The sequence below is a fragment of the Pseudophryne corroboree genome, chromosome 9, assembly GCF_028390025.1.
Source record: "Pseudophryne corroboree isolate aPseCor3 chromosome 9, aPseCor3.hap2, whole genome shotgun sequence".
NCBI classification, from domain to species: domain Eukaryota; kingdom Metazoa; phylum Chordata; class Amphibia; order Anura; family Myobatrachidae; genus Pseudophryne; species Pseudophryne corroboree.
In genome coordinates, this window is record NC_086452.1 from 70,257,370 (window position 1) to 70,281,168 (window position 23,799).

Consider the following 23,799-nt stretch of genomic DNA (forward strand, 5'->3'; position numbering starts at 1 on the left):
CACATTGGATAACCATACCCCCTGTAGCATATTTGCACTAAAGAATCTGTTAAGCGTATTTGCACATCTGTCGAATAAAGTTACCGTACTTCACTATATGCGAACCTTCTCCTTATATTTTTTGGGATCCCTATGTTGGTGAATTGGTGAAGTGTCTTGTGGAGAAGAGGAGACTGTGATTTGTTGGTCCGTCCATCTCCGAGTGCTGATGAACATATATGACCCTACACACTGACTGATAAATAAGAGTGTCTACCTTAACCCAGGGAGCGCACCACAGCAAAACCAAAGAACATTTTAAAGCTATTTAAGGGACTGAGGTGACCGTCCTGTCTGTTAGGTTGCTGCACCTGTGTAGTGAAGCGCCATCTTTAAATTTGTTTTTTATACTATTGTTCACTTGTGCCTGTGTTCGAGGCAGCCCTGATAGCTGACCTGTGTTGTGTCATTCTGACTTTGAAACTATATTCTGTTTTTCCTACATAATATTGGGGCTCATTCCGAGTTGATCGCTCGTTGCCGATTTTAGCAGCATTGCACACGCTAGGCCGCCGCCCTCTGGGAGTGTATCTTAGCTTAGCAGAATAGCGAACGAAAGATTAGCAGAATTGCGAATAGAAAATTCTTAGCAGTTTCTGGGTAGCTCGAGACTTACTCCTACACTGCGATCAGTTCAGGCCATTTCGTTCCTGGTCTGACGTCATAAACACGCTCTGCATACGGCCAGCCACTCCCCCGTTTCTCCCGACACTCCCGCGTTTTAACCTGGGACGCCTGCGTTTTTCCGCACACGCCCAGAAAACGGTCAGTTTCCGCCCAGAAACACCCACTTCCTGTCAATCACACTCCGATCACTTCAACGATGAAAATTCTTTGTTCGGACATGAGTAAATCTACAAAGTTTTGTGCTAAAATACTTAGCGCATGCGCACTGCGTACCATGCACATGCGCATTTTTGCCTTAATCGCTCCGTTGCGAAAATCGGCAACGAGCGATCAACTCGGAATGACCCCCATTATCCGCAAGGACATTTAAGTAGGTACACAACAAACTTGGAATTTCAATTGACCGATACCCAGATATTGATCTTTTTGCCAGTGTATGGATTATGGAACGAATCACCAGGTATCAGAAAACTGCATGTGGTGCATCCACATTTGTAACAGCTTTTCTTTGTTTTAAGAAGTGCAAAGTTGTAACAGCTTTTTTGGACACATCAGTCTTGACTAATAGGCTTCTGATGTTTCTGGTGTAGCTTGGCATTAATCTGCTATTTTGAAATGCTGTTGTTATTATTATTAATCTGCTAGTTTTATATTTATATGGACCAGAGTGTGAGACTGACTAAGGGCCCAGATTTCACCCATTTAGCAGAAGATTTAAATCTGCATTTTCTTTACAATGCAAAAACTGGTTGGTGTCGGCACCTTGCCAATCTCACACTCTATTACCTCTGGACCTATAGCTAAGCCTTATAGCAAAAAGAAGAAAGAAGACTGAAGCTGATTGGTTGATACATTATTTCTCTCCCAGCGGTGCAGGGGGTTACCTGATAGGTTGAGGTGGAGTAAACCTGAAAATCTCCCAGGGAGCGGTTGTAAGAACTGGACGGAGTTAGCAGATAGGTCCATGGACTGGAGGTCTGGAGGGACTGTATGTGGGATGTGAGTCCTTTCTGGCTGCAGTCTGCTCTGCCCTGTACAAACAACAACATCGAGAGTTAGTATTTTTGTAAATCTATAGGGGAGATTTATTAAAGCTTGGAGAGATATAAAGTGGAGAGAGATAATGTATCAACCAATCAGCTCCTGTCATTCTTCAAACACAGCCCGAGGCTGATTGGCTGGTACTTTATCTCTCTCCACTTTATCTCTCTCCACGTTTTGATAACTTTTCCACCACTTTATCGCCATCCATTCATCTCCCAATGGCAAGGAATTATGTACGCCGCTTTCAGCTGGGATCATTTACGCACAAAGGACCTGATTCAAACACAGGCCGTAACCTGACAGTTGGGAGCTGGTTGGTTGGTACTTTATCTCTCTCCACTTTATCACTCTCCAAGGGTTAGTACATATCCCCCAAAGAACCAACCAATCAGCACCCAAAGTACCAACATGGCAGTTAGGGGCTGGTTGGCTGGTACTTTATCTCTCTCCAAGCTTTGATACATCTCTCTCTAAGGGGGATGTTTAATAAACATAATTATCTCATAAAAGCTGGAAAATGGGGATTGAATAAGTTTGTTTTAAACAATAGAGATAAGGGCTCTATTCAGGAAAAATCTCAATATTGTCCCATCATTATCAGGCAATATCCACACAGTAAAAAAAAAATCTCACAGCTATTCAGCCGTAAACTTCAAAGGAACAGCGGTTGCCGCAACACGCTGTTCCTGCAAAGTTCTTGAAGGCTTTGTTCTGGGAAATCTAAAAAGAAAACCTTATATTTTTTGTTCTGCGCAGGCTCAGTTTTACATTTTATATATAAACCACATACATATAAATGTATACAGACTAATATAAAGCCTAAATACACATTTTAATCAACTTAGAAGCTTTTGGGAGGCTGGAGCTGGTCTTACAGGATGCTGCAGGGACTGATGGGAAAATTCCCTCTGTCCCTGCATTTTTGATCAGATTTATGGAGTTTCTTTACATAGCGTCATTCTGAAATAACATGAAATTGTGGTGCTGAATAGCGTAAAACATTAAACCACAATAGAGATCAATAGAATGACCCCTACTGTGCGATATTCAGCGAGATGGGAATGCATGAAGGAGATAATTGCATTATGTTCTCTGTTAACCCTTTTGCTGCATAGCAAACACTCGTTTCCGCTCTATTATCATGTCCAAATATCTCTTCTCAGTGGCGGCTGCAGCACCGTCCAAAATTCAAATAGAAGATCTGCCCCAACTGCCACCTGAACCGCTGCCACACATCGCTGCCCGGGACTCACTGGCAGTTGGTGTTTCCCCCTATGTGAATTTTGGACTGTGCTGCAGCCAACACTGAGAAGAGATATTTATCTGTTTGTGTTAAACAAACTTATCTCCATCTCCAGGAAATATAAATATCACATTTTCCAGCATTTATGAGATAATTATGTCTATTAAACATCCCCCCAAATCTTAAGTGTCCCCCGTTGTCCTATAGAAATGTCAGGAGGTTTGCGTTATATGTAAAATTAAAATAAAACGGTCACAAAATATAACATTTCGGTAATGCGGGTGTAATAGCGGCTCTTCAGCGGGCTCATGGTCACTATTAGGGAGGTGTTACCATCGTATTATAGTTTATTTTTGACCCAATATCATATAATGCACAAATCATGGAGAAACGTATTAGAGAGCAATGTGATGGAAGCGCAGTTACACCCTTTACATGCCATGGCCTGGCCACTGTGACTAGTGAATTGAGATGTCATAATACATCATACAGTACTTACTACTGCTCCCAGGCTGCAACAGGCCATTGCCTCCCTGATCTGTCAAGCGACAACATCCTACTTGGTAAGTGAGATTTCCTTGGCTTTAGATTTATAGTACAACTATGCAGAAACTAATAGCAGTATAATAATTATCAGAATAAACCTGTATTCAATAATAAATAGCATCAACAAAGTATCTGACATGTGATGCTGCACTGCAGGTGGGGCAGATGTAAGATAAGAGTTTATTAAACATCACCCCAAATCTTAAGTGTCCCCCGATGTTCTATAGAAATGTCACAAGGGGGTATACTTAATAAAAGCCGATTTTGTTTGGTTTTGTTCGATTTTAGATCGATGTTAGGCTTCCAGGGTTTAAACACACTTACTAGCAGATGATTTTTTAAATTAATTTTTAAATGTTAGTAAATGTGTTTTAACCCTGGAAGCCCAACATCAACATCAATCTAAAATCGTACAAAACCAAACAAAATCGGCCTTTAGTAAATATACCCCAAGGTTTGGTTTATATGTAAAATGAAAATAAAAACTCACAGAGTATAACATTTCGGTAATGCGGGTGTAATAGCGGCTCTTCAGCAGTCTATTGGTCACTATTAAGGCGGCTTTACCCTCGTATTATAGTTTATTTTTTGAACCAGTATCATTTAACGCACAAATCATGGAGAAACGTATTAGAGAGCGATGTTATAGAAACACATTTACACCCTTTACATGCCATGGCCTGGCCACTGTGATGTCATCATAATCAGGGCCGGTTCTACCCCTTGTGGCGCCCAGTGCGAGAGTTTCCACTGGCGCCCCCCCCCCCCCCCCCCCGGTGGCAAAACAGTTAGTGTACGGGGGCGTGGCTTCATAGGGGAGGGGCGTGGCCAGTTATGCTCACAGTAGCTGTGCCCCCCAGTTGATTTGCCCCTGTAGATATGCCCCCTCTTTATTTGCCCCCAGTAGTTGTGCCCCCTCTTTATTTGCTCCAAGTATTTGTGCCTCCTCTTTATTTGCTCCCAGTAGTTGTACCCCCTCTTTTTTTGCGCCTCCTCTTTATTTGCCCCCAGTAGTTGTGCCCCCTCTTTATGTGCCCCCAGTATTTGTGCCTCCTCTTTATTTGCCCCCAGTAGTTGTGCCCCCTCTTTATGTGCCCCCAGTATTTGTGCCTCCTCTTTATTTGCCCCCAGTTGTTGTGCCCCCTCTTTATTTGCCCCCTGTCGCTGTGCCCCCCGCTTACAAACACACACACACAAAATAATAAAAACAATACTTACCACTGCCCCGCTCCTGCTTCTTCTGCTGCTGCTGCTGCTGCTGCTGCTCCGTCAGTCTGGCCGCCCGCTACTCTCTATGGGAGAGACGTCAATGACGTCTCTCCCATAATGCCGCACAGACACTAGAGGTCAATAACGACCTCTAGTGTCTGTGCCTGGAGCAGGCTGCAGCGGATGCCCACACAGCCCACGGCGTCTGCTGCAGCCGTGGAACGGGGAGCGGAGTGCGGGCAGGCGGCGGTGCCTGCGGGGTGACTGCGGCCACGCCCCCAGGCCGCAGCGCCCCGGGCAAAGGCACTGCTTGCCCGCACCAAGATCCGCTCCTGGTCATAATTCATCATTGCATTGTGATGTCGTAATTCATCCTGCTTACAACTGCTCTCAGGCTGCCTCTCTGAGCAGCTAAGAGGCCAGACCTATCTTGTCAGTGACATTTCCTTGGCTTTATATTTATAGTACATCTATGCAGAAATGAATAACAGTATAATAATTATCAGAATAATACTGTAGCAGCAACAAAGTATATGTAAGGCCTGAGGCTGACATCCGGTGCTGCACTGCAGGGGGGCATACGTAAGATAAGTGTTAGATGTGAGAGGGGCGTGTCCAAACTCAAATCTAAATTACAGTGTAATAAAGCTGTCCAGCATTTGTGGGCTACATGCAAAAGCAGCCAGTATTTATCCTGCAGGCAAAAAAAATCTAGTATACTTGCCCGCTTATATCGCAGCATGGTCTGTCCAGGTGCAGTTACTGGATCTTTGCTTAAAGCTGGGTACACACTGACAGATTTTTTTTTATGTTGGCCCGTCACTCGACCAATTTTTTGGGACATTGTAGGCACTAATATCTGAGCTACACACTAACAGATTTCTTTTTAAAGTTACCACATCACACCACATTTGCATATGTCCGCCAGCAAGGAGGATGACATAGTGACAGGAAAACATAGAGGATCATTCCGAGTTGATCGCTAGCTGCCATTGTTCGCAGCACAACGATCAGGCAAAAAAACTGCATTTCCGCGCATGCATACGGGCCACAGTGCGCACGCGCGACGTACTTTCACAAAAAATTATGCAGTTTCACACAAGCTCTAGCGACGTTTTTCAGTCGCACTGCTGATCGGTGAGTGATTGACAGGAAGTGGGTGTTTCTGGCTGGTAACTGGCCGTTTTCTGGGAGTGTGCTAAAAAACGCAGGCTTGTCAGGTAAAAACGCAGGCGTGCCAGGGAAAACGGGGGAGTGGCTGGCCGAATGCAGGGCGTGTTTGTGACGTCAAAGCAGGAACTAAACAGACTGAAGTGATCGCAGGGAAGGAGTAGGTCTGCAGCTACTCTGAAACTGATAGAAAAAATGTCAGCACTATTCTGCTAACCTTTCGTTCGCACTTCTGCTAAGCTAAGATACACTCCCAGAGGGCGGCGGCTTAGCGATTGCACTGCTGCTAAAAGCAGCTAGCGAGCGAACAACTCGGAATAAGGGCCTTAGGAAATATGGGCAGATTATTGAGAATGCACACACACTGCTCCATATCAGGAGATTGTGGCCGAGATTTTTGGTTTGGGGCAACAGATTGCAAAATTGATCGCTCGTGTGTATGTGGGAGAGATTTTCCAGAATTATCAGCGAAATGCCGAAACGCTCTTTCGTACACACTATAAAAAATATTTGCCTGAGAACCTGCTTATTGGTAAATCGGCCCAATAATTGTATAGTGTGTACCTAGCTTGTCTGTCACCTCAGAATCAGGCCCATAATACAAAGTAAGCACATTAGACAATTCCATACAGGTTCTCAAATTACCACCTAGATAATAATCGCACATCGCCTGTCCTTGTTACTGTGTTACATTTCTCCATCAGATTTATTAGTATATATATTACACAGATTACTCATTTTTTTTATATTTGCACTCAACAGCTCCAAGAATGTCATCTCTCATAGATTTTGTGTTTGAATGCGCTATGCGTGCAGATGATGGTCTCACCAGTAAGTAACGTAGATAAAGCTGTGAGATGATGTGAATTCTCTTGTTGATTACAATTAATACACCTTTGGGGAATCATGCAGTCAGGATACTGAATACAAGGGCAGAACTACCATAGGCTATGGGGGTACAGCTCACACCTGAGGGGAACCTATCTTCCCTGTTATAGTTCCTGTGCTGTATAGATTATGCATCATTTGGTGGTACATAAGGGATCTTATAAACAGTTGCTATGGGGCCTACACATATCTAGTGATGCCCCTGACTCATAGTGTATGGTGGTTGCTCCCAAAAGCTCTGCACCTAATCAAACGCCCCGTCTAGGGACTGATATGTATTAAACTATGCATGTATACACCCGGCAGCTGCAGGTACATGTAACACTGATCACTTTACATAGTCATGTCAGTTCCTAATCATGTACTTGGGAGTAATAAGTAATGTGTTCAGCCATGGGGCCCCACACCAGCCATACGTTGTGCAGCCATGATCAGTGTAGCAGTGGGAGAGTATCTGCATTGGGAGATGGGTCAGTTACAGCCATGGAGCCCCACACCGGCCATAAGTTGTGCAGCCATGATCAGTGTAGCAGTGGGAGAGTATCTGCATTGGGAGATCAGTCAGTTACAGCCATGGGGTCCCACACCGGCCATAAGTTGTGCAGCCATGATCAGTGTAGCAGTTGGAGATTATCTGCATTGGGGGATCGGTCAGTCAGAGCCTTGTATAAGACACTTGTGCTCAGGCGTTGTGGGTCTTATACTGATGCCAGCACTTATATTACAGTTGCAGAGATCTCCACATAGCTGTTATATGCTAAACACTGTTTCCCACTAAGGGGCAGATTAGCCGGCTGTAACATTTTGTTTACCGCGCACTGAATTAATGCACAATTAATGGAAATGTCACTTAGCTCATCTGTGGCGCTCACACTTAACTCACAATTCCATGGTAAATAGATTTTTTTGTATAATTTTTGCCAATTTCTAAAATGTGTTGAAAACCCTGTAACTCCCACCTGTTAGCCTAAAAACACCGGCCCCATCAAGACAACACCCCATATACCTGTCCAGCATCAGTTATCCCATTATTCTTCATTTTGCAGAATATCTTCCCAAAAATGACATGATTGGCCAAATGAAGCTAATTAAAAACTTATATGTGCCTAATCATTACTGGGAGTGCCCCAAGTGTCCTGAACCAAGTTCTGATATTTTTATCTTAAAATAGGGATTTCCCAAACCTTACACCTCCTCAGGGGCTATGAAGAAAAGGGCACCTTAAATCCTATGAAGAGTAAACGTGGGTAAATGTGCGCATCTAATTAGTTAGCAAAAACAATTGTGCCCACCCATTGTAAGTTGAATTCAGCGGCTATTAGAAACATTGTACAAGTCACATTACCCATCAATGAGCAGCTGCAGAATCCAAGACACTGACTGTTGTTTTACATTTTCTTTACAGCCATTGAAAGAAACGTACTAAGATTTGTAAATGTGTTGGAGGTTATAAGGGTGAGTGAAAAAAACATCTATACGTCAGTCTAGGGCAGGGGTTCTCAAACTCGGTCCTCGGGGGCCCACACAGTGCATGTTTTGCAGGTAACCCAGCAAGTGCACAGGTGTATTAATTACTCACAGACACATTTTAAAAGGTCCACAGGTGGAGCTAATTATTTCACTTGTGATTCTGTGAGGAGACCTGCAAAACATGCACTGTGTGCGCCCCTGAGGACCGAGTTTGAGAACCCCTGGTCTAGGGAATGTGAGGGAGACTGAGCCATATGGCTCCTGCATACAGCAGTTGGGCAGTACGGATGGCGTTGTGGTTAGCATTACTGCCTCACAGCACTGAAGTCGTGGGTCAGTACCCACCATGGCCCTGAGTTTATATATTCTCCCTGTGCTTGTGTGGGTTTCCTCTGGGTACTCCAGTTTCCTCCCACAATCTGGTAAATTGGCTCCCATCAATAGTAACCCTAGTGTGTGCGTATACATGTATTTAGGGCAGGCTAGATGGGCCAAGTGGTTCTAATCGTCTGTCAAAATTCTCTATGTGGGACCGAGGTAATCTACAGCTGGGAATAAAGCTGAGTGCACACCTGTACAATCGTCACCCTGTTCTCCCGATATCAGGTGAACAGCCGTTGATTGTATAGGTGTGTACTCTGTATGGATGTAGGAGTGTTATATGATAAATGGCTTATAACGCTCCTGCAACGGCCAGGACAGGGAAGTCACATCTTATGTGCTGCACATGCGACCTCCCAATCCCCAGAGAGGAGCTGCTACCCCCCCTTCCCCCGCCTCACAGGAGGTCATAGGGGTCACAGCTGAGTACACACAGAGCTTGGCTGATTGGGAGCGTTTTACCAGATCAGCCGAGGGTCGCGCAGGTGTGTACCCATCTTTAGCGGCCACTGTGTCTAATATACTAGTGTATATAATGACAATAGTGTTTGGATTGCCGTTACATCAGCCACCACTGACACCCCCACCTCTGCTTACCCTAGTCTGCTTATGGCTATCTGTAACCTTTATGGCCATCTTGTTATCTTCTGAATGATATTGAATAAACCTGTAACATTTGTACCCCTTTTCCACCAGCTCAAAAAACACGGGTAAATGCACGGGGGCGCGCATTTACCCGTGTTTTTTGTTAGTGAAAAAGGGTCAACCCGGATCAAGTGATCCGGGAATCCTACCCGGGTAGCTTACCGGGTTGAACACGAGTTCAACCCGGTAAGCTGCGCAGTGTAAACGGAAGCCGTGTCGATGCAACATGGCTCCCGTTCATAATCTATGGAAGGGTGGCGCTGGGAGATCATGTGATCTCCCAGAACCGCCCCTGCCACGTTGCCAGCAGCGTCACCAACCCGACAATAAGCCGGGTTGGTGAGCGCAGTGGGAAAGGGGGCTGAGCACGGGTTGCAGCCGGGTAGAACCCGTGTCAGGCTCCCGGCTGCGACCCGTGCTTAAGAGGTGGAAAAGGGGTATTAGTAACTAGCTTGTATTGGTGGTTACTCTCTATAATGCTCCTAAAATGTATTGTATTTTCTTCCCTGTACCACAGAGATCTCGTAACCCACCAAAGCAGAAAAGAACATCAAATAAGTAAGTGACTTTCAAAGCTGCTAATAAAACTATTGTCCACTCACTCATCCTTTCCCATCTCAACTACTGCAACCATCTCCTTACAGGCCTCCCTCACTCATATCTTTCTTCCCTTCAATCCGTACTTAATGCTGCAGCCAGACTTGTCTCACCGATCCACATCTGCCTCCCCCGCCTAACACTGGCTCTCCTTCACTTACAGAATACTCCTCCATCTCTCACCCTGACATACAAGGCCCCCTCCAACTGCACTGCTCGGCTCCCTATATCTCCAACCTCATCCTCATACATACTCCCTCCCGCCTTTTCTCAGCTATGGTAACCACAGCATTTTCCCATTCTCTTTCCCTCATAATGTTCATATCTATGGCTGTCTACACTGTTTGCGTTGTGTACATGAGTCCCTGTACCTTTGTCACTTACAAGGTTTTTCTTCTCTTTACAGGAACAAGATGAGACAACATCACCAGGGAGACTAGTGTGGGTGTGGCCGCGCTGGTGTGGGTGATAACATCAACTGCTGCCTAATCCTAGTCAGTGGGGGGTGCTGTTATACTGAGGTCCATGGTGAGGTCAGCTGTGATCACGCGGTAATCCTCTAGGAGAGGCCGGCAGACTGGAGGAAGTGTAGGTACTTACCCTAGGTGTGGCTGTGGGGAGCAACCTAGAAAAACAGGTAATTCCCCACAGCTACACCCAGGGTAAGTACCTACACTTCCTCCAGTCTGCCACACTTATGCCATCTCCTATTAACCCAACAGAGGATTACCACCTGATCACAGCTGACCTCACCATGGACCTCAGACACCAAATTCACCTTATACCCCCCCACTGACTCGCATGGATAATAACATCTAAGGCAGCAGTTCTACCCACACCAGCACATACAGGTCACACCCATGGGGGGGGGATTTATCACCTACCCCCCCCCCCCCCCCCCCCCTCCAACCCAGAGCATTGAAAAAAATAAAAAAAAATAACTGCTCTTTAAATCAATGAGTACTGTAAGTCTTTTGTTGAAATGTATTTTGCACATTCAGAGAGTACATACAGACTTCAGGTATATAATGTTATCTTGGTGTGCTGTAGCCGGTTGTTGGGATGAAAGTGGAAATGACTGGTTAGGCATCAGCTTAGAGCAGGTGTGTGTAAGAGGGGAGGGGGGAAGAATTTGTGCGAACATTGGAAATGTGAAATTAGAAGCATTGTAGTGTCTTTCGTTACTATTTCTCAATGAGATAGCATATATACAGTGCATCCGGAAAGTATTAACAGCGCTTCACTTTTTCTACATTTTGTTATGTTACAGCCTTATTCCAAAATGGAATAAATTAATTTTTTCCCCTCAAAATTCTACACACAATGGGGGTCATTCTGAGTTGATCGCAGCAGGAATTTTGTTAGCAGTTGGGCAAAACCATGTGCACTGCAGGGGGGGCAGATATAACATGTGCAGAGAGAGTTAGATTTGGGTGTGGTGTGTTCAATCTGCAATCTAAATTACAGTGTAAAAATAAATCAGGCAGTATTTACCCTGCACAGAAACAAAATAACCCACCCAAATCTAACTCTCTCTGCACATGTTATATCTGCCCCCCCCCCCCCCCCCCCTGTAGTGCACATGGTTTTGCCCAACTGCTAACAAAATTCCTGCTGCGATCAACTTGGAATTACCCCCCAAGTCCAGACTTTTGCACGACAAGGCCCCCAATTCTGAGACACGCCTATCAGAAACCATGGCCAGTAACATCACCGTTTTCCATGTAAGGTACTTATCTTTTACCGTCGTCAGAGGTTCAAACCAGGAGGACTGTACAAAGTGTAATACTACATCCAGATCCTAAGGTGCCGTATGAACGAATGGAGGTTGTATGTGAAGCACCCCTTGCAAGAAGGTCTGAACTTCCAGCAAGAGAGCCAACTTCTACTGGAAGATGGAAAGAGCTGAAATCTGGACCTTAATGGATCCCAGACATGAGCCTTTATCCACTCCAGCCTGCAGGAAACGTAGGAACCTTCCCAAGTTAAATTCCGCAGAGGGATATGTGCGTTCCTCGCACCAGGAGACATATCTCTGCCAGATATGAAGATAGTGTTTTGATGTCACAGAATTTCTGGCTTGCACCATAGTGGCAATGACCTTTTTGGAAAGCCCTTTGTGAGCTAGAATGTTCCACTCAACTTCTATACCATCAAACAAAGCCGCCATAAGTCCGGGTAGATGAACGGACCTTGTTGAAGAAGATCCCTTCTTAGTGGTAGAGGCCAAGGGTCCTCTATGGACATGTCCAGAAGAGCCGTGTACCACACTCTTGGGTCCAATCCGGGGCAATCAAGATTGTTCCCACTCTTTGATGCCTGATCCGCTTGAGCACCCTTGGAATCAACGGAATCAAAGGAAACAGATAGACCAGCTGGTAAGGCCAAGGCGATGTCAGCACATCGACTGCACTCACCTGAGGGTCCCTGGTTCGTGAGCAATAGCAGCAAAGCTTCTTGTTGAGGAGAGAGGCCATCAAGTCAATCTGTGGGCATCCCCACCTGTCGATGATCTGTTGAAACACCTGAGGGTGTAGTCCCCACTCCCCCGGGTGCAGGTAGTGGCGGCTTAGGAAGTCCGCTTCCCAGTTTTCCACTCCCGGAATAAAGATTGCGGACAGTGCTCTTGCATTTCTTTCTGCCCAGAGGAGTAGTCTTGACACTTCTTGCATGAAGGCCCTGCTTTTTGTCCCTCCTTGTCGATTGATGTATGCCACAGCCGAGGTATGGAATTAAGTTGACCCCCTGGACCCTAAGCTGAAACACCATTTCCATCATCACCTTCGTGAACACCCTCGGTGCTGTAGACAAGACGAAGGGTAATGCCTGAAACTGATAGTGATCATTCAGTAGGGTGAACCGCAGATAGGCATGATGAGGAGGACAAATTGGGATATGGAGGTAAGCATCCTTGATATCCAGGGACACTAGGAATTCTTGTTGTTCCAGGCCTGCGATCACTGCTCTCAAATATTCCATCTTGAATTTGAAAACCTTCAGGTAAGGATTCAAGGACTTCAGATTCAGAATGGGTCTCACAGACCCGTCTGGTTTTAGTACTACAAACAGACAGGAGTAGTAACCTTGTCCTCGTTGTTGTAGGGGTACTGGAACAAATACCTGGGACTGGACTAACTTGTTGATGACGAGTAGCAGCGTACCTCACATATTTCCCAAAGCTGGTACGCTTGATTTGAAAAATAATTGGGGCGGAGCACTGTCAAACTACAGCTTGTAATCCTGAGAGATAAAGACCCTTACCCAAGCATCTTGACAGGAACCATCCCAGATGTGGCTGTAGTGATGTAACCGAGCTACCACCATGAGATCCCCTCGGGGTGGGTGGGCACAGTCATGCTGAAGTCTTTGTGGAAGCAGAATTGGTGCTCTGATCCTGAGACCCGGCAATGGCTGGTTTCTTAGGCTTACCTCTGGTGCCTCTAGCTGCGTTGGACTGAGTAGATGGTCCCGGGTAGGTACGCGAGCAGGCGGAGCTCCCGAAGGGAGAAACGTGGATTTCCCAGAAGTAGTTTTGGATATCCATGCGTCCAATTCACCTACAAAGAGCCATTCACCTGTAAAGGGAAGAGATTCCACATTACGTTTGGAGTCAGTATCCGCAATCCACTGACACAACCATATGGCTCTGCGTGCAGACACAGCCATAGCAGAGGTCCTAGCATTAATATTGCCAATCTCTTTAAGGTGAGTCACAGAGGACTCTTGCCATGTCCTGAATGTGTTTTAGAAAAATTACAGTAGTAACTAAGGTCATATCACCCGAAAGACCTTCCTGAAGCCCAGGAATGAATTGCATGTGTCATCCAGCAACCAGCAATGACCAGTCTTATAGCTACACCTACAGCAGTGTAGATAGATTTTAGAGTGGCCTCAATTTTCCTATCTGATGAGTTCTTTACCGTAAAGGAGCCCGGAGCAGGAAGTACTGCCTTTTTAGAAAGGTGAGAGACTGAGATGTCTACCGCTGGAGATTCCTCCCAGAATTTTCTGCCTTCAGGGGCAAAGGGGAATGTATGCAGAAACCATTTGGACACCTGATATTTTTATCTGGATTTTCCACGCTATGTGAAATAAATCATCCAATTTCTTGGAATCAAGAAATGTGACTGTCAGTTTGTCTTGTGGGAGGAAAAATTGCTGAGTATTAGCATCCTCCATGGGGAGCTTTAACACATCCCGAATAGCCAATATGAGGGGGTTCAATACATTGGGTAGGGGTGAAATCTCTTATGGGGTCCACATCATCCCCATCATCCTGTATATCATCATCAGTATCTGATAGGAGTGCAGGTAGAGCACGTTTTTGTGCACCTGTAGCAGACAGGGGGGATGTTTAGCAGTTAGACTTGCCACTGTTTGTTGCAGTTCCTGAGTTTTATTTGCATTTGTGGTGAGCTGAGATGACATAGCAGACATCATAGTTGTAAGAGTAATATTAATTAAAATGCTTTTGCTGTATTAATGTTTCCATATATTCTAAATACTGTATACTGTGTATGACCCTTTACATATATTGTAAGGTCATCGTTGCATGTGTGTAAGAAGACAATAGGTGTTTTCCTTAAATACTTTACAAGACAGAATGCGAAACCAGAAGACAGAGAAAAACACAAATAGTGTATCCTCAGCAATCGCCTAATACGTTGACAAGACAGATTCCCGGAATAGTGTGGAAATGTGTCTTTTTGTATACTCCCTTTTATGTCATTGAAACTTGTACTTTGTATCATTACCTAATTTTTTACTTCACTGTGATTGGAGGGCATATAATGAACACACTTCTCATTTGGTATAAATTAAAGGCTCTCCCTGTCACAAAGAGGACAGAGCAGTGTTATACTGACAACTGTGTCTAGTGTGATTTCTTGCTCTCCAGCCGGCTATGTCCAGTACTTTGAATCTCCAAGACAGAAGGGCTACTAAGGCGTTGATAGTTGAGGTGTAAGCCTATTACCCTAACATTTCCTGGGGGTCCCATCCGGGATTCCCCTTCATTCCTGCCATCACTGACCAGACCAACTGCTGATGCCCAGGAACCAGCTGAAATAATCTGTACAGTGGGGTAAGCAAAGACAAGTGCTTTGGCACCTTCTTACTCTCTTTCAGCTCTTCCTGGTAGGGTTCAGTGGGGACAGGCTAGCGGGGAACCAAGAATCCAGTAAATTTCTGTCTTTAAAGTAAAAGTTGTCTCATTATTTGTGTATGACTGCATGATATGAATGTGTTGTATGAGTGGAACATGACATGTATATAAAAGGCTGGCAAAGATTGATCAGAGAACCAAAGACTACCCCTTCCTAAATGCTACCTAAAGGCTTGTCCTGTCTTTTGGGAATGGCGCCCCTGGGTTCAAAAATATTTGTTTTTTGCATATAGACCTTGGCTCTCATGAGAAAGAAGTGATACGTGGACATTCTTATGTAAGGTGTCCGGATACGTACCCGCGATTCCAGGTCAGGGTCCTTCACGTTTGGAGGGTGTCTTGTTTGACATTTGTGTTATACTGTATGTCTAGATTGCCAGACTTATGTTAGAACTGCATTTGTTTTTGCTTAAATGTTCAGTCTTTGCAGCATCAAAAATTGTAAGAATTGCAGATAGGTCTGTTGGTTGTATTTGGGTAGAAAACAGGGAGCTGGGGGAAACAGTGGTCATTGTAAGGACACATCTCAGTAGAAAATATCTGTCACAAGTTGTAGGATAAGATCGGTGTAAGGTGATCACATACTATCCAATATATTTTACTAAACCCCAGCGCTCGCTAACCACCAAAAATGTTTGATTATATATATATATATATATATATATATATATATATATATATCCACAAAAGATTCCTGCGTCTCCCACCGGTGATACTGTGCCATCAAAAATAATCTATATAGGAAAAATAGTATACACTATCAAGGGAGCGCTTGAATCATATTGGATTTTAAATATATTTATTTTATTCGTATTCCTGTTAACAACATAAAACATAAAACCATATATAGGTAAAAATTCATGTATAAAAATACTCTAATCCACATACAATAACTCATAAAAAATTGCCCTTTAAATTCATTTGTAAAAAGTGTCCATGAAGTATCTTTTGTATATATACGTATACTTAATAACAATTGTAACATGGACAGCCGTCTCTTTAAAAATGCCGGAATGTAAGGTGCAGTCATTAATTTTGGCCACTTGTTCAGATTGATAGGATTAACAGGGGGAGAGCGCTGTGTATTCAGCTGTCCACAGCGGTATGCTACGACCCCAATTTGTATATTGCCATACTAGATCTCTTTAGCCGGAATAAAGGTATAAGATGATAGTTTCACTCACTTATGAGCTTTATTGTTGCTGACAGGGGGAGTCCGCTGTGTTAGATCTTAGCTGCAGCGATACACTCCACCCCTGTGCTGTCTGGCAACGGCGTTTCTCCTGCCAGTTTAGCGGAGAAACGCGTAAGAAAGGCACCAGCACCTGCATCTTGCTGCCCGTTATTACCTACTTTCTCTGATTACCGGAAAGTCTTCAAACAGGGTAAAGGCTACAGCGGGACCGAGCTAAGGAGGTCCGCACCCTGTTCATTCTAAAGCCGCTGTAGCCGTGAGTAACCTGTGACATTTACCGTTGCCAGACAGCACAGGGGTGGAGTGTATCGCTGCAGCTAAGATCTAACACAGCGTTAGAGTAAGTAAGTAAGTAAGTAAGTAAGTTTTGCAGCTTTTTGCAGCCCGGTTCCCTCACCTCCGCGATCGGGAGACCACGGAAGTCCCAGGCATCCATGACAACACCAGTTTGTTAGGCTGCCATGGCAACGTAGGCATCCAACGACTCGCAGGATGATCACGTGATCGCGGCGCACACACGTCACACTATCCGGGACGGAAGCGTCACGTTCCCCCGGACACTGCTGTTCTTCCTGCCCGCGGGTCTTATTCACCATAAAGGTAACGATTTATTTTTGTTCCGATTCACTCTGTATTTGGCTCACCTTGACAAAGGGGCTTGCGTGCCCCGAAACGTTGGATCACTCAGCGTTTACTATGGATTAAAAAGCACCAGCACTTTATTTGTTTCTAGCTGTGTCAGTCTCTGAGTGCCGCTGATTGCATTACAGTGTCCATTTGCATGAATCCTTCCAGAAGGCACCTGAGCAACTTACTCTCATTCAGGAGAGTGCCGATCCGATACCAGTCGTTTTATATATATATATATATATATATATATATATATATATATATATATATATATTTAGCCTGGGGTTGTGGCAGCACTCCTCAATTTAAGCGATTACTTGCCTGGTGTCCGCCTAGGTACCTCCATAGCACAAGGTCCAATATAGCATGAGAACGGGCGGCACTCAGAAATAATATCAAGCGACTTATACCTGCTTGTCGCTTGATATTATTTTTGAGTGCCGCCCGTTCTCATTATAAATATATATATATATATATATATGCGCAACATGTGCAGAACCCCGGCACTCAGATGTTTCATGGGGCATGGGGGGCGAATGCCGGGGTTCCACACTTGTTGCATATATATATATATATATATATATATATGCACACACACATATACATATATATATACACACATATATACATGTACACACATCTATATATACATATATATATATATATATACACACATACATACATATATATACACATACATATATATACACACACACACACACACATACATATATATATAGATATATAGATATACATACACACACATATATATATATATATATATATATAGATACACACACACACACACACACACACACACACACACACACATATATATATGTTCCCATGGGGTTAGGCACTCCTGGACTACAAACTCTTCACAGCCGTTTTCTTACATATATAATTGATAACAACTACCCTGGCTTACTCTTTCAGGTTGAGGTGACTGCAGCATGCTGCTCCTCAACAGACAAATGCCGGCTCGATGAGTGCTTAGCCTCAGCTGCCCGCCATCTCCTCTCTCTCCCCCTCCAACCGGCTCCTCCCTGCCAGCCGTGCAGCGTCAGTTACACTGAGCCAGCGGAGGCTTTCAATCTGGGTGGTCGCCGGAAGCACATTGCAGGTGCGGCGCTGTCAGTGCGACGGCTGCTTGTGCCTGCTGTTGCTGCGCTGCAGATCAGTGTTTAAGAACCGATCTGTGGTGGGCGGCGGGGGGCCCTTTTATATCGGGGGGCCCGGGGTACTTAACCCCTGTGACCCCCCCTTAATCCGGCACTGCCTGCGCTCATCCAGCACTGTTGTCTTCTGTGGACGTCCAGGCTTTTTGTGTTGCCAAGCTCACCAGTGTGTTCTTTTTTATTTCTCGGAATGTACCAATCTGTTGATTTGGCCACTCCTCAGGTTCCCGCCATCTCTCTGACTCACCGCATGCATATCAGCGTTTATTAACACGGTATGCATGAAGAAACTCACAAAGGACAGTTCTTGCAGTAAGAGCTGTCCTTTGCAATAATAGGACTTCTGGGTTTATGACCCGGAGTCCTATCTGCGCATGCATCGAGTGACGCACATACCGCGGGCGGTGCTGGGAGGCATCCAATTGGATCCCTCTCAGAGGGGCAGTGCTTCTATTGGGCAGCACTATTTAAAGATAATGTGCCCACCGCATCCAAGCGGCTCCATCGCAGATGTGCACTCCTGGCGGGAGTGCACAGAGACGCTCCCATTATAGTGAATGGGGCACGTGCGTGTCACAGGTGCATGCGTGTCACGGACATGCGCGTGGCCCAGACACTGCGATGGGTGCGCCTAGGCGGGTGCGTCCAGGCACAGACGGCGCCACGATTAGCGTGGCTCCATCTGTAAATACCGTTAAAGCTGATAGTCTCCACTTTAAAACCAGATCCATTATACAACTGTAGCTTGAATTTGTTAAGCTAAAATAACAGAAATTGTGTCAGTATCCAAATATACAGATGTGTGCTCATATACCAAGACACACAATCAAACGAAAAACACGCACGGGACCTGGTGCACCGAAATGGACTATTTGGCGTGACTGCGGCCTGTCACGATCCGGGTATCTGGACGCCATTTCTTACCCATCAGATGCCTCCTAAGGCTGGCTCAGCGCTCCAGGACCGGATCCCATCTGTTATCCTAATGTTCACATTCCTGCATCCTCTCCTGTCTCTCTGAGACGCTGTCACAGTAACGCCTTATTACATCTGGCATGGCGTCTCCCGCGGCCTCCGCCGCCGTCCCTGAGCTTCTGCATGCAGAGTGTCAGAGTGGCGATTACGTCAGCCGCGGCCTCCGCTGTGTCCGCGTGGTTGGATGTGCACTTGTCAGCCTGGCGTCTCCTGTCTCCAGTGGCCGGCGCCGCCATTACTGTTTTCATTACCACATGGATTACAAACCAAACTTCCCTCCAAGTGTCTGCATGGGCGCAGCCATCTTGGATTCTGTCAGCTGATCATTTCCTCCAATCTGTTGTCAGTATTGTTAATCTGCATAATTGCCTAGCCAATCCCTTCCTTGCTGCAGGTATAAATACACTGTGCCTGAGCAAGGAAGGCGTCAGTGCTTTGGTTGTCAAACCTAGTTCCTGTTTGTCTCTCTCCTGTGATTGTCTTCCAGGTTCCAGCTCCTGTCTCAAGACTTCCACCATAGAGACCCGCACCAGCATTCCACCTGCGGTGTAGCCTGACTCTCCAATCCATTGTGGATTCATCTGTTTCCAGCTACAACATTACCTGCTTCCAGCTCAGCTTCCAGCAGAGTACAGCTTCCCTTAAAGGGCCGGTGTCCTTTCTACACTTTACCACTCTCCACCGGTATTATTATTTCTCCGCTCTCAAGTTCTACATTTCAGTTCATATTTCATCGCTCCCAAGTTCATTTATTATTTAACTGGTTCCAGCCAGTATCCACTCCGTGCTAACAACAGTCTGGTTCCAGCCAGTATCCACAGCAGCTGTTTTACCTTCAGCAACCCAGCTTTTCCTGGAACACCAGCTGGCACAATCCTGGGTTATCTCCACTGCTACAGTCGGGCCTGGTAAGGACTTTCCATCTAGAAGATCATAAGAACTATCTCACACTACCAGTGCCCTGTGGCTCCTGCCATCCTGTAGTACCCAGGAACTGTATTTATTATTTGCTGACTTTTACGTTTTCTTTTACTGCTGCTGTGTTGCGGAGTTGTCATAATAAACATCATTGACTTTTATCCAAGTTGTCGTGGTCACGCCTTCGGGCAGTTATTATTCATGTTACTTACATGTCCAGGGGTCTGATACAACCTCCCAGGTTCCGGTACATCTCAGCCCCTACAACTGAGGCTGCCTCCCGTCAGCTCAGGCCCTCAGTTGTGACAGTAAGCACTGACGTAATGAATCCAGCCGGAGACCAGGATCAAGCGGCCAGGCCGATGCAAGAACTGGCAGCCCGACTAGAACATCAGGAGGCTGCACAGGGCCACATCATCCGCTGTCTCCAGGATCTCTCTACTCGGCTGGATGGGATTCAGACAACTCTCCGTGGATCAGGCGCATCTGGTGCGTCAACCACAGTGACTCCAGCTATAACCCCACCCACCTTACCCATTTCTGCTCCACGTCTTCATCTTCCAACGCCAGCAAAATTTGACGGATCTCCAAGATTCTGCAGGGGATTTCTCAACCAGTGTGAGATTCAGTTTGAGCTACAACCTGGCAATTTTCCAAGTGACCGTACAAAAATTGCCTACATCATCTCTCTTCTCAGTGGCTCCGCCCTTGACAGGGCATCACCGTTATGGGAGAGGTCCGACACCCTGCTATCTTCTTACACTGCATTCGTGTCAACATTCAGGCGCATCTTCGACGAGCCAGGCCGGGTAACCTCAGCTTCATCCGAGATTCTCCGTTTACGCCAGGGGTCACGTACTGTAGGACAATATCTGATACAGTTCCAGATCCTGGCATCCGAACTGGCATGGAACGACGAGGCCCTGTATGCTGCATTCTGGCATGGCTTATCTGAGCTTATTAAAAATGAGTTAGCTACAAGAGACTTACCTTCTAAGTTAGATGAGCTAATCTCACTCTGCACGAAAGTTGATTTACGTTTCAGAGAGAGAGCAACTGAGCGTGGAAGATCATCTGCTCCAAAATCTTCTGCTCCTCCTCCTCGTCAACTGTCACCATCTAAAGATGAGCCCATGCAAATTGGCCGTTCCCGTTTAACTCCTGCTGAGCGCCGAAGACGTCTCTCTGAGTCTCTTTGTCTTTACTGTGCAGCTCCGTCTCACACCATCAATGCCTGTCCCGAACGTCCGGGAAAACTCCAAACCCTAGCTCGCCCAGGAGAGGGCCGGCTAGGAGTAATGATCTCCTCTCCATCTCCTCATGATTGTAATCTCCCAGTCTCGCTTCAAGTTGCTCAACGTTATCGGAACGTCATTGCTCTCCTTGATTCCGGAGCAGCTGGGAACTTTATTACTGAAGCCTATGTTAAACGGTGGTCCCTACCCACCGAGAGACTTCCTTCCTCCTTTTCCTTAACTGCCGTGGATGGCAGTAAAATTTTTGATACTGTTATTGCTCTAAGGACTCTACCAGTTCGTCTGAGAGTGGGAGTTCTTCATTCCGAACTTATTTCACTTTTAGTGATTCCAAGAGCCACACATCCTGTGGTCCTGGGCCTTCCATGGCTCCGTCTTCACAATCCTACAATTGATTGGACGACTACGCAAATCCTGGCATGGGGTTCCTCCTGTGCAGAGACATGTTTGTTTAAAGTATTGCCTGTCTGTTCTTCCTCCCCCAGGTCGTCTGATGTTCCACCTCCTCCATATCAAGATTTCACGGATGTGTTCAGTAAAGCTTCTGCTGATATCCTTCCTCCTCATAGAGAATGGGACTGCCCGATTGATCTCGTTCCAGGGAAGGTTCCACCTCGAGGCCGAACTTATCCGTTGTCTCTGCCTGAGACGCATTCTATGGAGGAATACATTAAAGAGAACCTAGCAAAGGGGTTCATTCGACCTTCTTCTTCCCCAGCCGGCGCAGGCTTCTTTTTTGTAAAAAAGAAAGATGGTGGTCTGCGGCCGTGCATCGACTACAGAGGTTTGAACAACATTACCATCAAGAACCGTTATCCTTTACCCCTGATTACTGAGCTCTTTGACAGAGTTAGCGGAGCTACCATCTTTACAAAGCTGGACTTGCGAGGTGCATACAATCTCATCCGGATCCGTGAGGGTGACGAGTGGAAGACCGCCTTTAACACCCGTGACGGACATTATGAGTACCTCGTCATGCCCTTCGGATTGAGCAATGCTCCAGCTGTCTTCCAGCATTTTGTCAATGAGATTTTCAGAGACATTCTATACCGTCATGTCGTGGTCTATCTAGACGATATCCTCATTTTTGCCAACGATTTAGAGGAACATCGTTTTTGGGTTAAAGAGGTTCTGTCCCGTCTCCGTGTCAATCATCTCTATTGCAAATTAGAAAAATGCGTCTTTGAAGTCAAGTCCATTCCGTTTCTAGGGTACATTGTGTCCGGTTCCGGACTAGAGATGGATCCTGAGAAACTACAAGCAATTCAGAATTGGCCGGTACCCTTAACCCTCAAAGGGGTCCAGAGGTTCTTAGGGTTCGCCAATTATTACCGAAAGTTTATACGAGACTTTTCCACCATTGTGGCGCCTATTACTGCTTTCACCAAGAAGGGTGCTAACCCATCCAAGTGGTCTGAAGAAGCCATGCAAGCTTTTCATCTTTTAAAACAGAGGTTCATCTCTGCGCCTGTCCTGAAACAGCCTGACATCGACTCTCCTTTCATCCTAGAGGTGGATGCCTCCTCCGTTGGAGTAGGAGCGGTGTTATCTCAGAGGGCTAAAGATGGCCATTTACATCCTTGCAGTTTCTTCTCCCGGAAGTTCTCCCCAGCTGAGCGCAACTATGCCATTGGCGACCAGGAGTTGCTAGCCATCAAGCTCGCTCTAGAAGAGTGGAGGTATCTGTTGGAGGGAGCTTCTCATTTAATCACCATACTTACAGACCACAAGAACCTTTTATACCTGAAGGGCGCACAATGTCTCAACCCTCGTCAGGCCAGATGGGCACTTTTCTTTTCCAGGTTCGACTTTAAACTCCAGTTCTGTCCGGGCTCTCAGAATCGCAAGGCCGATGCCCTTTCCCGCTCATGGGAGCAAGAAAATGAGTCAGAGTCTTCAGACAAGCATCCTATTATAAATCCGTTGCCATTCTCCACGGTAGGGATGGACTCTACGCCCCCATCAGGGAAAAGTTTTGTGAAGCCGATGCTAAGGAAGAAGCTCATGCATTGGGCCCATGCTTCCCGTTTTGCCGGACATACAGGTATCCAAAAAACCCTGGAGTTTATCTCTAGGTCCTATTGGTGGCCAACTCTGAAAAAGGACGTCTTGGAGTTTATTGCATCTTGCCCAAAGTGTGCCCAACATAAAGTATCCCGCCAGTCGCCTGCGGGGCAACTGGTTCCACTATCCGTTCCCCGTCGACCATGGACCCACTTGTCGATGGATTTCATTACAGACTTACCCATGTGCAACAAGTTCAATACCATCTGGGTGGTAGTTGACTGGTTCACCAAGATGGCACACTTCATTCCTCTCACTGGTCTTCCGTCAGCTTCCAAGTTGGCTCAAGTATTCATACAAGAGATCTTCCGACTCCACGGTCTTCCTGAAGAAATTATCTCAGATCGAGGAGTTCAATTCACAGCCAAATTCTGGCGAAGTTTATGTCAAGTCCTCCAAGTCAAGCTAAAGTTTTCCACGGCTTACCATCCTCAGACCAATGGTCAAACCGAGAGGGTGAATCAGGACTTGGAGGCCTTCCTCCGCATCTATGTGTCCTCCTCTCAAGATGACTGGGTTCAATTACTTCCCTGGGCCGAGTTCTGTCATAACAACCAGTA

The 23,799-nt window shown here is 45.8% G+C and overlaps 2 long non-coding RNA genes across 3 annotated transcripts in view; one reads left to right on the forward strand and one right to left on the reverse strand.

The window, feature by feature from the left end:
- LOC134956690 (uncharacterized) overlaps positions 1-17,901 on the reverse strand; it is a 45,406-nt gene extending 27,505 nt beyond the window's left edge. The window contains exons 1-2 of one of the 2 annotated variants that reach the window (XR_010186096.1): positions 17,777-17,901; positions 1,551-1,697 (exon numbers count right to left, since the gene is read on the reverse strand). This is a non-coding gene — a long non-coding RNA (uncharacterized LOC134956690). Of the gene's footprint in view, positions 1-1,550; positions 1,698-4,717; positions 4,999-17,776 lie in introns of those variants that run through there. The other variant, XR_010186097.1, reaches the window with a different exon arrangement.
- On the forward strand, positions 6,640-10,437 carry LOC134956689 (uncharacterized). Its single transcript, XR_010186095.1, has 4 exons — positions 6,640-6,709; positions 8,172-8,221; positions 9,780-9,820; positions 10,266-10,437. It is a non-coding gene; the product is annotated as an uncharacterized LOC134956689 (long non-coding RNA).
- Positions 17,902-23,799: the final 5,898 nt, after the last annotated feature.